The sequence below is a fragment of the Panthera leo genome, chromosome C2 (assembly GCF_018350215.1).
Source record: "Panthera leo isolate Ple1 chromosome C2, P.leo_Ple1_pat1.1, whole genome shotgun sequence".
NCBI classification, from domain to species: domain Eukaryota; kingdom Metazoa; phylum Chordata; class Mammalia; order Carnivora; family Felidae; genus Panthera; species Panthera leo.
In genome coordinates, this window is record NC_056687.1 from 87,116,121 (window position 1) to 87,130,519 (window position 14,399).

A 14,399-nucleotide genomic window follows, 5' to 3' on the forward strand; every position below is an offset into this window, starting at 1 on the left:
TCTGACTCTTTCCTCCTGTCTATGGGAATGACAGCAGGTTACTTTGGGGAACTGCTTTCCTCCATACATATCTATAACTGTATCAGTCTACCCAATATTCATTGATTACTTCATGAACATTCATGCTTTTAATTTTTGGTCATGATGTACCCCAGTTGGAATATATTCTCTTTCATTCACTAGATTTATCTAAATTCTACTTGCCCCACATTGTCCAGAAAGCCTATCACATACACTTACTGTCTATATCACTCGTTAGCTACTAACGTGTGTATATATATTTTTTTCTAATTTTTTTTTTTTGTTTTTAGAGACAGAGCGCAAGCCGGGGAACAAGGGAGAGGGGCAGAGGGAGAGAAAGAGAGAGAGAGAGACAGAGAGAGACAGAGAGAGAATCTTAAGCAGGCTTTATGCTCAGCACAGGGCCTGAAGCTGGGCTTGATCCCACAACACTGGGATCATGACCTGAACTGTAATCAAGAAGCAGATGCTCATCTGACTGAGCCATCAGGCACCCCATATATAAATATATATATATATTGATCTTTTATTTATGCACTCTGTTGCCCTAACTAAATTGTAAGCTGCATGCAGCCAGAGATCATTGTAATACGTCTTTGTATACCCAGGCCTAAACCTTGCTTCTACATAGAAAAGTTGCTCGCAATCCATATCAAAATAACACCAACATTCTTCACAGAGCTAGAACAAACAATCCTAAAATTTGTATGGAACCAGAAAGACCCCAAATAGCCAAATCAATCTTGAAAAAGAAAAGATATGTATACACATATACACATATACACATATATACATATACACATATACACATATATACATATACACATATATATATATACACACACACACACACACACACACACACACACACACAATGGAGTATTACTCGGCAATCAGAAAGAATGAAATATTGCCATTTGCAACTATGTGGATGGAACTAGAGGGTATTATGCTAAGTGAAATTAGTCAGAGAAAGACAAATATCATATGACTTCACTCATATGAAGACTTTAAGACACAGAACAGATGAACATAAGGTAAGGGAAGCAAAAATAATACAAAAACAGGGAGGGGGACAAAACATAAGAGACTCTTAAATATGGAGAACAGAGGGTTACTGGAGGGGTTGTGGGAGGGGGGATGGACTAAAGGGATAAGGGGCATTAAGGAATCTGCTCTTGAAATCATTGTTGCACTATATGCTAACTAATTTGGATGTAAATTTAAAAAATAAAACTAAAAAGAGAGAGCATAAAAAAAAGAAAAAGAAAAAGGAAACCAAAGCTGGAGGCTTTGTTTCTTGTGCAGAGAAAGAGGGAGACAGAGGATCTGAGGCGGTCTCTTCACTGTCAGAGCAGAGAGCTCAATGTGGGGCTCGAATTCAAGAACTGTGAGATCTTGACCTGAGCCAAAGTCTGACACCCAACCCAGATCAATGGAACAGACCCACAAACGTATGGCCAACTAATCTTTGACAAAGCAGGAATGTTTTTATCTGCTCACTAGATGAATAAAGAAAATGTGGTGTATATGTATATATATATAATGGAATATTATTCAGCCATAAAAAGAGTGAACTCTTGCCATTTGAGACAACATGGATAAACTTGGAGGGCATTATGCTAAGTGAAATAAATTAGACAAAGACAAATACTGTATGGTATCACGTACATACGGAATCTTTAAAAAACAGAAAAGCTGATTTCATAGAAACAGTGTGGTGGTTGCCAGGGGCCATGGTGAGGGAAAAGTGAGAGCTGTAGGTCAAAGGACACAAACTTCTTGTTGTAAGATGCACAAGTTTGGAGAATCTAATGTACAGCATGATGATTATACTTAATAATATGGTATGGTATACTTAAAATTTGCTAAGAGTAGATATTATGGGATTTTGCCACAAAAAGAAAGAAAAAAAGAAAGAAAGAGAGAGAGAGAGAAAGAGAGAGAGAAAGAGGAGAGTTAATTATGTGAGACAATGTATATGTTAATTATCTTGATGTTGGTAATCATATCACAATGGGTATATATATCATATCATCACATTATAAGCTTTAAATATATATGAAAAAAAGAAAAGAAAAAAGAAAAGAAGTTTCTCAAAAATGTTTGTTTTTAAGAATGTTTATTACTGTAGAAATATTGCTAATTAATTTCCAATAACCATCTCCTTCTCCCTTAGAAAAATAAACTGTCTAATATGCTCAGAAGGAAAACCATATGTTCCAAATTTGCATCTCAGTGCATCTAGTATGTTCTAGACATTAAGATGTAAGCAGAAGGTTATGCCTCTCTGATGCCCAGCATCTGGATGTGACGCCTGGAACTCCAGCAGCCATCTTGGAACTTGAGGTGACCCTAAGAATGGAATCCAAGTGTGACAGAATATAAAAATGCAAATACACTGTGTCCTTGAAAATATCTTAGAGCTGCCTTCTTCTGAATGGTCTTACATAAAAGTTAAATAAATTTTTATCTTTTATCTTGTTTGTCACCTTTTGTTGAAAGGGGTAGTCAGTGGGTGATGCTCTGTTACAAAGAGCTGAATACAATTTCTAAATGGTACAGCTACTATTAGAAAATTCAGACCAAATTTTTAAAACTCTGATGACTTATTATTTAGTACTAAGTAATTATACTTAATTAAAAGCTCTTATGATCTCATGACTTGTACAATAAACTATACAACAGCTCCCTAAAGATATTCATTTCCTAATTTCTGGAATTTATAAATATTGCCTTACATAGAAAAAAAAAAGTTTGTGCTTGGCATGTGTGATTAAATTAAGGATCCTGAGATGGAGAGATGATACTAGATCATTGGAGTGAGCCCTAAATGTGATTACAAATTTTCTTATAAGAGAGAGAGCAGAATGAGCTTTGACATACATAGAAGACGAAAGGGCAATGTGATGATGTAGGCAAAGATTGGAATGATGTGTCTACTAGCCAATGAATGCTGACAGCCACAAGAAGCTGCAAGAGGCAAGGACAAGTTCTCTCCTAGAGCCTCCATAGGAGCATGGCCCTGGCAACCCCTTGACTTCAGCTCAGTGATACTGACTTTGGGCTTGACTTCCAGAACTGTGAAAAAATAAACTTCTGTCATTTTAAGCCACCATATTTGTGGTAATTTGTCACAGCAGTCATAAGAAATTAATACCACTTTATTTTTATTTTTTTGGTGTTTACTTTTGAGACAGAGAGACAGAGCATGAGCAGGGGAGGGTCAGAGAGAGAGGGAGACACAGAATCTAAAGCAGATTCCAGGCTCTGAGCTGTCAGCACAGAGCCTGACATGGGGTTCAAACTCACAAATGGGAAGATCATGACCTGAGTGAAGTTGGAGGCCTAACCGACTGAGCCACCCAGGTGCCCCAAATTAATACCACTTGAATTACCTCTCTACTTCTCTTCTAATAAGGAACTATACTTTCTTCTATAAATTACCTATTACCTTTTCAACTCCTACCTCCCAGCATCTCATGCCCGACACATCACCAATGCCCAAAATATAGTTGATAAATGTGTAAGTCCATACTTTTCCCTTGCTTACCTAAGATGCAACGTTTCACAAACAATATACACAGGGTTAATTGTCAACTGCATGACACAGGTCACAATTAGCTTACTGGGGGAATGCACAAAATAAATTCAAAGAACAGACTAGTTTGACAAGAATCAAGGATCCAGGAAGTTTATCATTGAAAAGAATATGACATTGCAGGAAGATTGGAGAAGGGAAAGGACTTTGGGTCTCCTTCTTACAGGCAATGGAGGGTCACTGAAAATGCTGAGTAGGAAAGTGACACACATGAAACTGACCTTTGAGGAAGATGAAGTTGGTGGCAAGATATGACTTAAGTTGCAGGGGGACAGCAGCTGGTAGAAAGAGCCTGCAGGGGGATATTGTAAGAGTGCATGTAGCAAGAATGACCAAACCGGGGGAAGCCAGTGGAAATCATGTTATGTGAGGGAATTTGCAAAGTAAAAATCAACAGGACATTGATTTGGGAGAGTGAAGGCCAGCACTCTGCTCCCAGCTGTGACTATCCAACTGTGCTTCCTACCTATATCACCTGAGAGAATTAGGTAACAACTCCATACTGTGTCTCTTCATCTGTAGAGTGTTCAGAAGATAAAATATATATATATTTTTTTCTATGGATGAAAAAAAATATATTAGAATTGCACCTTCCCTCTCCTTCGCACATTCATTAATTTCTGTATTTTTTTTCAAACTCAGACGTCTCCTAAATCCTCCTGAAAGGATGCCATGACAAGAGACCACACTGGGAGAAAGCTCCAAAGTATGGATGAAGTTAAGATGTGCTAATGAAACTTCTGACACATACGTGTGGTGTCAGTCATTGTAAACTGTGTTGTATCATTTCCAATGTCATCTTGACAGCCCCATCAAATTAAATAGTTTGCAAGTACAGCTTAAATAGATGAATATTTCTCAAGAAACGTATGTCCTATGAAATTGGCAAGAGAAGAAGGACAATAAAAGGATGAGGAGGAGGGGGGAGGGGAGAGGGGGAAGGAAAAGAGAGGGAGAGAAATAGGAAAAGAACAACATATTAAGCTTCTGTTACACCTCAGGCTACATATGTGTTATATCATTTAATCTTAGCAAAACCCTAGAGGTAGGGCCAGTTATTCTCCCCATTTCACAGATGAGGACATCAAGACTATACAAGATCAAATAACTTGCCAAGGTAACACCTCTAGGAAATGAAAGAATCCAAAGCCCTAATGCCTGCCCTTTAAGAAGCTTATAGTTTCAAAAAGAAGAAGAGGAAGAAGAAGAAGAAGAAGAAGAAGAAGAAGAAGAAGAAGAAGCAGCTTATAGTTTCATAAGACAAAAGTTAAATACGTGGCACAAATAAAGAAACAAGACAAGACAGCATGGAATCAAGGTCCATGTTATATATTACATTATTTGTTCAAACTTGTTCATCCCTATTCTGCCCTTCTCATGCTTCCCTCTGGGTAGAATAGGGTTATCAAAGGTTGATTGAAGACACGTAGTGAAGAGCCCAGCAGACTCAAAGCTAACTCTCAGCCCTTAAGACTAAGAAATAGTTTATCATTATCATAAGCCACTGAGATGTTGGGGTTGTTACCAGAGCAGAAGCTGACTGACACAGACCTAAATGTACAATATTGTTACTGGTATTCAAGTTTCCAGCTAAACTTTATTCTTCTTTCCATTTTTGCCAAAACAAAAAGCAATATCCCTTTATCCTTTTTTTTTTTAAGTTTATTTGTTTATTCTGAAAGAGAGAGGCAGAGAGAATCCCAAGCAAGCTCTGTACTATCAGCACAGAGCCTGAGGTGGGGCTCGAACTCATGAACCATGAGATCATGACCTCAGCCAAAATCAAGGGTCGGTTGCTTAACTAATTGAGCCACCCCGGTGCCCACCCCCCTCCTATTTTTAAAGAATATAGACAAAAATGTTTCTGGAACTAAACATTAGTTCACTCAGATAGAAATGGTCATTACATTTTCCCACCATGGTGGTCCTAGAAATAGAAACAACATGAAAACATTGAGACAAAACAAAGTTACAAGGAGTAAAGCACAAAATCATCCAGAATTCTTTCACTCAGAGCTAACATTATTAATAATAGGTGAACTTCACTCCGGGTATCTCTCTCTGTATATCTATGGATTAAAAGGTAGATGGATGGCTAGTCAGAAATAATTTCTTAAAAATGGAAACACATGATACTTGAAGTAAGCTTGACTTTTCTACCTATAAATGATCTGACTTTCCTGCCTGGAAATTTCCCTACCCTCATGTTATTTTTTATTTTTTCTAATCCAACACGGTTTTATCAACTACAGTCACCATGTTATACGTTACAGTCTCAGTATGTATTCATCTTATAGCCAAAAGCTTGTACCCTTTAACCAACCTCTCCCTATTTCCCTCATTTTTAAGCCCTAAATACTATTAAATTAGAATACGTTTTAGCACCTATTTTTTTAAAAAAGTTTTTTAACATTTTATTTTTTGAAAGACAGAGCACGAGCAAGGGAGGGGCAGAGAAAGAGGGAGACAGAATCCAAAGCAGGCTCCAGGCTCTGAGCTGTCACAGAGCCCAGCGTGGGGCTTGGACCTGAGCCAAAGTTAGACGCAACCAACTGAGCCACCCAGACACCCTCATTTTAGCATCCATTATTTCCTAGAGCATAGTATGTCTTTTTTAGCATTGGCTTAGTTTCTTCCTTCATTTCTTAGAAATTCCCTTCTTACCTCTCTACCTCAAGGATTTTAGTGCTTGCTCCTATTTCAGGTTGAACAAATGTGGCATTGGGCCAAAGGAGGGCTTCCCAAGAGGCTTATTCTCACTGCCTTCTCCAAGGAAGTAAGCTACTAATGCCAGTGTCCTTGGGTTCTTCAATACCTGTTACCATATTTCTGCTACAGCATGTCCCCCATCTCTTTCTCACTTCCTTCCCTCCCCAAAAATGTTTGACCTCGAGTAGGTAAAAATGAAAGGATACTCATGTCTGACTTCATTCTCTTTCTCTTTCTCTCTCTCTCTCTCTCTCTCTTCCCCCTCCTCTCCCCTCTCCCTTTCTTTCTCCCTCCTTCCCTTTATTCCTTCAAGGATCTGAGGTCTTTTCTTTCCTGTTTTGACAGGACTTCCCTTACTTTCAAGTTGGCATCAATCTTCCCCTTTTACTAGAGTCATAAAATGATGCTACAGTTATGAGAGCACAAAGTGTATAATAAAGATTTTTAAGAATCTACTTCCGATCCCTATGCATTCCTGAGAGCACAACATCATCTTTGGATCTCACATGTCACTGTTGGTGTACTGACATGATGTCCAGAGAAGACACAGCAACCTGGAAATCTCCCTTCTTAAAAATCCAACTTTTGAAAGATTTTCTAAAGTATTTTGCTATGGGAGCAAAAACTGTGGTCTCCAAGTAAATGCAACAGAGCCGTGCTTCCTTCTAGGTATAGGGAAAGGCTCTGGTGCTGAAGAGCAAGAACACCATGATATGCAGGGGCGCCTGGGTGGCTCAGTCAGTTAAGCGTCCGACTTCAGCTCAGGTCACGATCTTGCGGTCCGTGAGTTTGAGCCCCGCGTCGGGCTCTGGGCTGATGGCTCAGAGCCTGGAGCCTGCTTCCGGTTCTGTGTCTCCCTCTCTCTCTGCCCCTCCCCCGTTCATACTCTGTCTCTCTCTGTCTCAAAAATGAATAAACGTTAAAAAAAAATCTTAAAAGAACACCATGATATGCATAACAAATGGAACGACATCTGGAAAACAATCCGGCTAAGGAGAAACCATGGTCTCATATGCAGGGTAAAGTGGTCTTCATGTTTCCCAAGAAGGACTCTGAGACGAAAGATGCACAGCTTGCCAAAAAGTTGCCAGCCACTGCTTATGTTGATGCCACAGCTCCATGCAAGGTCACATACTCAGTCCAAAACTGAGTCTGGGTCTGGGAAAACTTCCTTTTTTCCAGCCTTGAACATCACAGCCAATGTCTCAGGGATACAATCGAAAGCCTGAGGGATGTGCCCCTGAATAAGACAATTGAAGGTGAAGGTGGAACACAGCAAAGCCATATTGCCGAACATGTTGAATATTCCCTTCAGGTCCATCACCCAGCAAGTGTTTGACAAAAGCAGCTCTTACAACCCCAAATGCTTTACATTCTTCCTTGCAGCAGGGAACCTCCAATGCCGTCAGCATTTGTGAACTGGTTCCCCCAGATGCTCCATCTGCACCCCACTCTATCATCAGTGACTGTAAGTGGGGCCCGACTGGCTCTGTGGAGACCAATTTCATCCTTAACATGATTTGGACTGGCAATGGTTGACAGAAGCAAATGTCAGGGAAATCAAAAGCTCACAGTGAAACAACATCAGGCACACAAGAAAACTCGTGATGAGGGAAGACAGCTGAAATAACCAACACACAAAGACGTGCCTGCAAGGCTTCAGGTCCTTGAATTCTCAAACACAGAATATAAAATAACTATGATTATCGTGTTCAAAGAAATGAAAGACAGATTTTTAAATGCCTACAGGGAACAGAAGACTACTTTCTGAAGAAATGTGTTTTGTTGGCATTAATCATCTTTTATTGCAATTCAATGAAGATATCAAACAATTTAGTAAACAGTGTCAAATGCCAAGATCTGGAATGCTGAGCAAAGGTGTAAGGTCTGTGCTGAGTGGGACATAATATGTTGAGAATTCCAGTGTCAAAAGAAACAATCTGTGACAACATCGTACCATCAGGTTTTCAACAGACTTGAAGACTTTACACCTTTAGGCCTTGAGGAAATTGATGCCCTCTTACACAGTCTACGGGAGTATGAATTGGTTCAACATCAACAGGAGGGCAACTTCAAAGTCCAACGTCTAAAGCCTAAAAAACATACTCTTTGGCTAAAATCTCCCTTCTGGGAGTTTCTTCCAAAGAAAAAATTAAGAATGCATGGAAAGGTTTAATTATGATATTAGAAGCAATATAAATATCCCAAAATTAGGGATTGTTAAATAAATTATGCACATCCAAGGGGAAGGAGGAGACTGGGCACTTATAAAGAACTGTGCTAGAATGAAAGTCACTTTGCTGTGTACCAAAGCCAGTCCTGCCCCTTCCCCTCTGAGACAGGTGTGCTTTTATTTGTTTATTTTTAATTATTTTTGAAATATGGTAGAATTTTTATGTTTATTTTTTTAATGTTTATATTTGAGAAAGAGACAACACATGCACAAGCAGGGGAGGGGCAGAAAAAGGGAGACAGAGGATCTGAAGCAGGCTGTGTGCTGACAGCAGAGAGCCTGATGTGGGCCTGCCACAAACTGTGAGATCATGACCAGAGCAAAAGCCAGACATTTAACCAACTAAGCCACCCAGATGCCCACCCACGTGCCCCTGGTACAAGGTTTATTTGATGCAACCTTAAGCTACTTACTTTATTTAACCTTCTGAGCCTCGGTTTTCTTATTTAAGTGAAAACAGTCATATCTATACTCCAGCATTATTGTAAGAAATAAATAGGATAAAATAGACAAAGTGCTTAATTAGTGTTTGCTATGTTTTAGACTCAGTAAGGGGTAGCTACTTCTAATTCATTTTTTTAAAATGTAAAACACAATAAAATAGCATCACAAGAAGTTGGATATTTGAGAGAAAAACTAATTCCTCTACCTTATGTCAATGATTTTATCTCTTCTTGTTTCACTTTTAGATTTTGTTCACATTTGCCATCATGGTGGGCATACACTTATTTCTTTTGCATATTATTTAAAAACTTTTAAATTTGAAAGTAATACAAAATAAAATAGTACAAGGAATGTTCACATACTCTTTACCCAGATTATCCAGAATTCTTGTACTTCACATACTTGAATTTGCTCTCACTCCTGTGTGTATATAAGGGTGGTAAGTGAGTGACACACACATACGTACACACACACACATACAGATATATAGATATACACATATGTTGCATTAGTCTACAAGTGCTGCCAGAACAAAGCACATAGACAGAGGGACTTAACCAACGGAAAACATTTTCTCACAACTCTGAAGGCCAGCAGGCCAAGATTGGGGAGTCAGCAGCATTGGTTTCTCCTGAGGCAGCTCTCCTTGGAGAAGGCTGTCATCTCCCTTCATCTTCCCATGGTCTTCTGTCTGGACATGTTTTGTTCTTTTTTAAAAAATTTTTGTTTATTTTTGAGAGAGAGACAGAGATAGAATGTAGTGGGGGAGGGGCAGGGAAGAGAGGGAGACACCGAATTTGAAGCAGGCTCCAGGCTGCAAGCCATCAGCACAGAACCCGATGTGGGGCTCCAACTCATGAGCGGTGAGTTCATGACCTGAACTGAAGTCAGATGCTTAACTGACTGAACCACCCAGGAGCCCCGTACATATTTGTATTCTAATCTCCTCCCCTTAAAAGACCAGTCATGTTGGATTAGGACCTACCCAATGACCTCATTTTAACTTAATTACCTCTTTAAAGACCCTACCTCAAATACAGTCATAGTCTCAGCTACTGAGTTAAGACTTCAACATATGAATTGTGGAGGAGACACAATTCAGCCCATAACACACACGCACACACACACACACACACACACACACACACAGATCTAAACCTATATAGAAAGACACACACAGATGCACATATACATAATACATGCATATATGTGTACATATATTCATATACATATGCATATGTATATGTATCTATACACATGCCTATGTGTACATGTATATACACACATTGACAAATATAAAATATAAACGATATTTTTTCTGAACCATGTGAGGGTAAGTCACAGACATATCACATATATCACCTTTACCCTAAATATGTCTATTTCCTAAGTTTCTCATACAACCATAGTGTCATCAACTTCTTACTGTCATGCTACTTTTATGTGATTCACATTCCACACTCTGATTTTGCCAGTTGATCTAATATTCTTCATAACAACTCCTCTCGCACCAGTGCAGCACAGTGTCAAGTAGTGCATTTAATTGCGTGTCTCTCTTCATCTTCTTTTTATGTGGAAGATTTCCACAGACTTTCCTGGTGTTTTATGGCATTCATATTTTCAATAAATACACTTCAGGTTTTTAAAAAAATGGAATACTTACCATTTTTATTTGGCTGATGTTTCCTTGTGATTAGGTTGAATTACACTGAGGTTATACATTCTTTTTTTTACAATTATTTTTTTATTTTTAATATAATTTTTGTCAAATTGGCTTCCATACAACACCCAGTGCTCATCCCAACAAGTGTCCTCCTCAATGCCCATCACCCACTTTCTCCTCTCCTCCTCCCCCCATCAACCCTCAGTTTGTTCTCTGTATTAAGAATTTGCCTCCCTCCTTCTCTGTTTGTAACTATTTTCCCCTCTCCCCTTCCCCATGGTCTTCTGTTAAGTTTCTCAAGATCCACATATGAGTGAAAACATATGGTATCTGTCTTTCTCTGACTGACTTATTTCACTTAGCATAATAATACCTTCAGTTCCATCCACATTGCTGCGAATGGCAGGATTTTATACTTTCTCGTTGCCAAATAGTATTCCATTATATATATAAACCACATCTTCTTCATCCATTCATCAGTTGATGGACATTTAGGCTCTTTCCATAATTTGGCTATTGTTGAAAGGGCTGCTATAAACATTGGGGTACATGTGCCCCTATGCATCAGCACTCCTGTATCCCTTGAGTAAATTCCTAGCAGTGCTCATTCTTGGTTGGCATACTGCATAGGTCGTGTTCTTCTTAGGGTATTATACATGTGTCCATCATATGTGGTATTAATTTTTATGTGTGTGAGGTCAGGCCATTAGGTCAAGGTGTTGCCTGTCTTTTCCACTGCATAATTACTGGGTTGTTCTTTTTTTTAAAGCTCCTTGTTCTTTTGTTTCTACCTCCTTTTTTTTTTTTAATGTTTATTTATTCCTTCTTTTAGACAGAGAGAGAGTGAGCAGGGGAGGGGCAGAGAGAGAGGGAGACAGAATCCCAAGCAGGCTCCGTGCTGTCAGAGCAGGGCCTGATGTGGGGCTCGAACCCATGAACTGGGAGATCATGACCTGAGCCGAAACCAAGAGTCTGAGGCTTAACTGACTGAGCCACCCAGCTATCTCCATAATTACTGTTTAGTGTGCAGTTACTTTTGCATCCTGCTCTTTTCACTTAACATTATAGAAGATTGAAAAAAAAAAAAACAATATAGAAGATTGGCAGAGACCACAAGTTTCCCTTCAACATCCATTCTCCAAAATTTTAAGCTGGACACATTTCTTGAAATTGGTTATAATCACGTGACTAGGTCTTGTCCAATGATGTGGGAACAGAAGTGACATGTGATTTCTAGGCCTGTGTTTTAGAGGGAAAGAGCATGTCTCCCTTTTTTATTTCCCTCTTCCCATGGGCTGGGATTTAATCCTGACAGTGGAGGCTAGATTAGTCATCTTGGACCATGCAAGAGGAGCTGCATGTGGAGAATGGCAGGGCCAGGAGACAGAAGGAGCCCAGCTAGCGTCCTGCTATTTTCATGGGGGAGAGCCACCATACCTTCTGACACTTCTACAAAGTAAAAAAGTAAACTTCCATCACATTTGTGATATATTTTAGGTTTCTGTAATAGCTTCAGTAACTTTTTTTTAACTAACATAGGTGTTTATCCTTGTTGCCACATAGTTTCATAATTGTTTTTTAACTGCTATATAATATTCCATCAAGTGATGTGCTAATAAATTAACAACCATTCTCCTATTAAGTATGTATTGCTTATGTTTTTCCCCTATTACATATAATGTTATAATTAAGAGTTTAGTATATATAACTTTTTCATTTTTGTGGATTATTTTCTTAAGGTAAATTCCTAGATATGTGATTATTAGGTTAAAAATAGAAAAGAGATCACAGCTCTAGGTACGTTTTGTTCAAACGTTTTCCAAAAAAGAAATTCTGTGGTTGGATTCTGATATGCAGTGCTAAATAACTTATGCTTTTGGATAATTAACTTAATGTGATGCTAAGTGATTTTCTTTAGCAATTAATATGTAGTTTAAAAACAAATCAAAATGTGAATTAAGGTTAGTTATAATTGATACATGAGAGGATATTTATTTCCATATTTTCCAATGTCAGTGGTACTTCCATCTTAATGAAACATAAAAATATTTGCAAAATGTGAGCATATGTAGAACTACCATACAATCCAGCAATTCCACTTCTAAGTACTTATCCAAAGAAAATGAAAACACTAATTTGGAAAGAAATATGCATTACTATGTTCATCACAGCATTATTTACAATAGCCAAGATATGAAAACAACCTAAATGTCCATGGATGAATGGATAAAGCAAATGTGACATTTATATACAATGGAATATTACTCAGCCATAAAAAAGAATGAATTATTGCCATTTGTGACAACATGGATGGACCCAGAGAGTATTGTGTTAAATGAAATAAATAAATCAGAAGAGAGAAATAACATATGACTTCACTTATATGTGGAATCTAAAAAACAAAACAAACAAAACAGAAACTGACTCATAGATACAAAGAACAAACTGACGGTTGCCAGAGGGAAGGGTGTCAGGGGGATGGACAAAATAGGTGAAGGGGATTAAGAAGTACAAACTAACAGTCCTAAATAAGACACCGGGTTGTCATGTACAGCACAAGGAATATCGTCAACAATATTGTAACTGCTTTAAATGGTGACAGGTGATAACTAGACTTATTGTGGTGATCATTTCATAATGTATATGAATATTGAATTACTGTTATATACCTGAAACTCATATGATATTGTCAGTTATTTTTCACTAAAAAATAATATAAAAGCAAAAAAAAAAATGTGGACATGTTCCTGGAGGATATAATTCATCATATCATGACTGAATTATTGCTTTTTCAATTCTCCATTTGATTACATAAAAGAAAGCCTCGATTTGGTACTGGTATGTTTTAACACCACTAATTTCGTTTTAGAATTCTCCATTTTCAACAGAGAGAGAGCCAGGTCTCAGGCAACAGAATCTAGGTGGAATATAATAGTTATATCTGTGATTACTTTTTAATTATGACAAGGGGCTGATTTTCTATTCATAGTCATGACATAACATTTCTTCTTTCAAACTTAGTTTAAAAAGGTCAAGGTTAAAGAGAATAACCATATATCATACGTGGAGGCAAAATAGAAATGGTTAAAATCAAGCACTGAAATTTGAAAAATAGTGACATAAGGAAAGGGATTGGGCTCAGGAATTTACTGCAAACTCTTTTTTGATCTCCAGCAGAGTGTATTTGTTTCTACAAGAACAGTACGGTTAATTTACGTTGTAAAATTTGGTACATTTACACTGTAAAATTTGAACTTTTCCCATGATTTGGAACTAGTGTCAAAAACATTGCCTATTGGCTTTAGTCTATCTTTAACTCCATTATTCTTTGAAGTCAATAGGCCTGAAGCAGAGATAGTATGGGATATTTAGTAATTTTCTTGAAAAAGGAGTGGACCATTTCAATCTTTAGTTGGCAGACATAAGTCTTTATCACCTATTATTTACTGGTGTAGTAGGCACTTTACATACATTGTCCCAGTAATCTATACAACAGTACCGGGGGATGAAGAACATAATCTCTTTTAGAGACAGGGCTCAAAGCAGTGAAGGAAATTTCCCAATGTAAGACAGAAGGGAAGATTAAATATAAAATTCCTAGTGTTGGGGTGTCTGGGTGGCTCAGTTGGTTATGCATCCAACTTCGGCTTAGGTCATGATCTCACGGTTCGTGGGTTTGAGCCCCATGTCAGGCTCTGTGCTGACAGCTCAGAGCCTGGAGCCTGCTT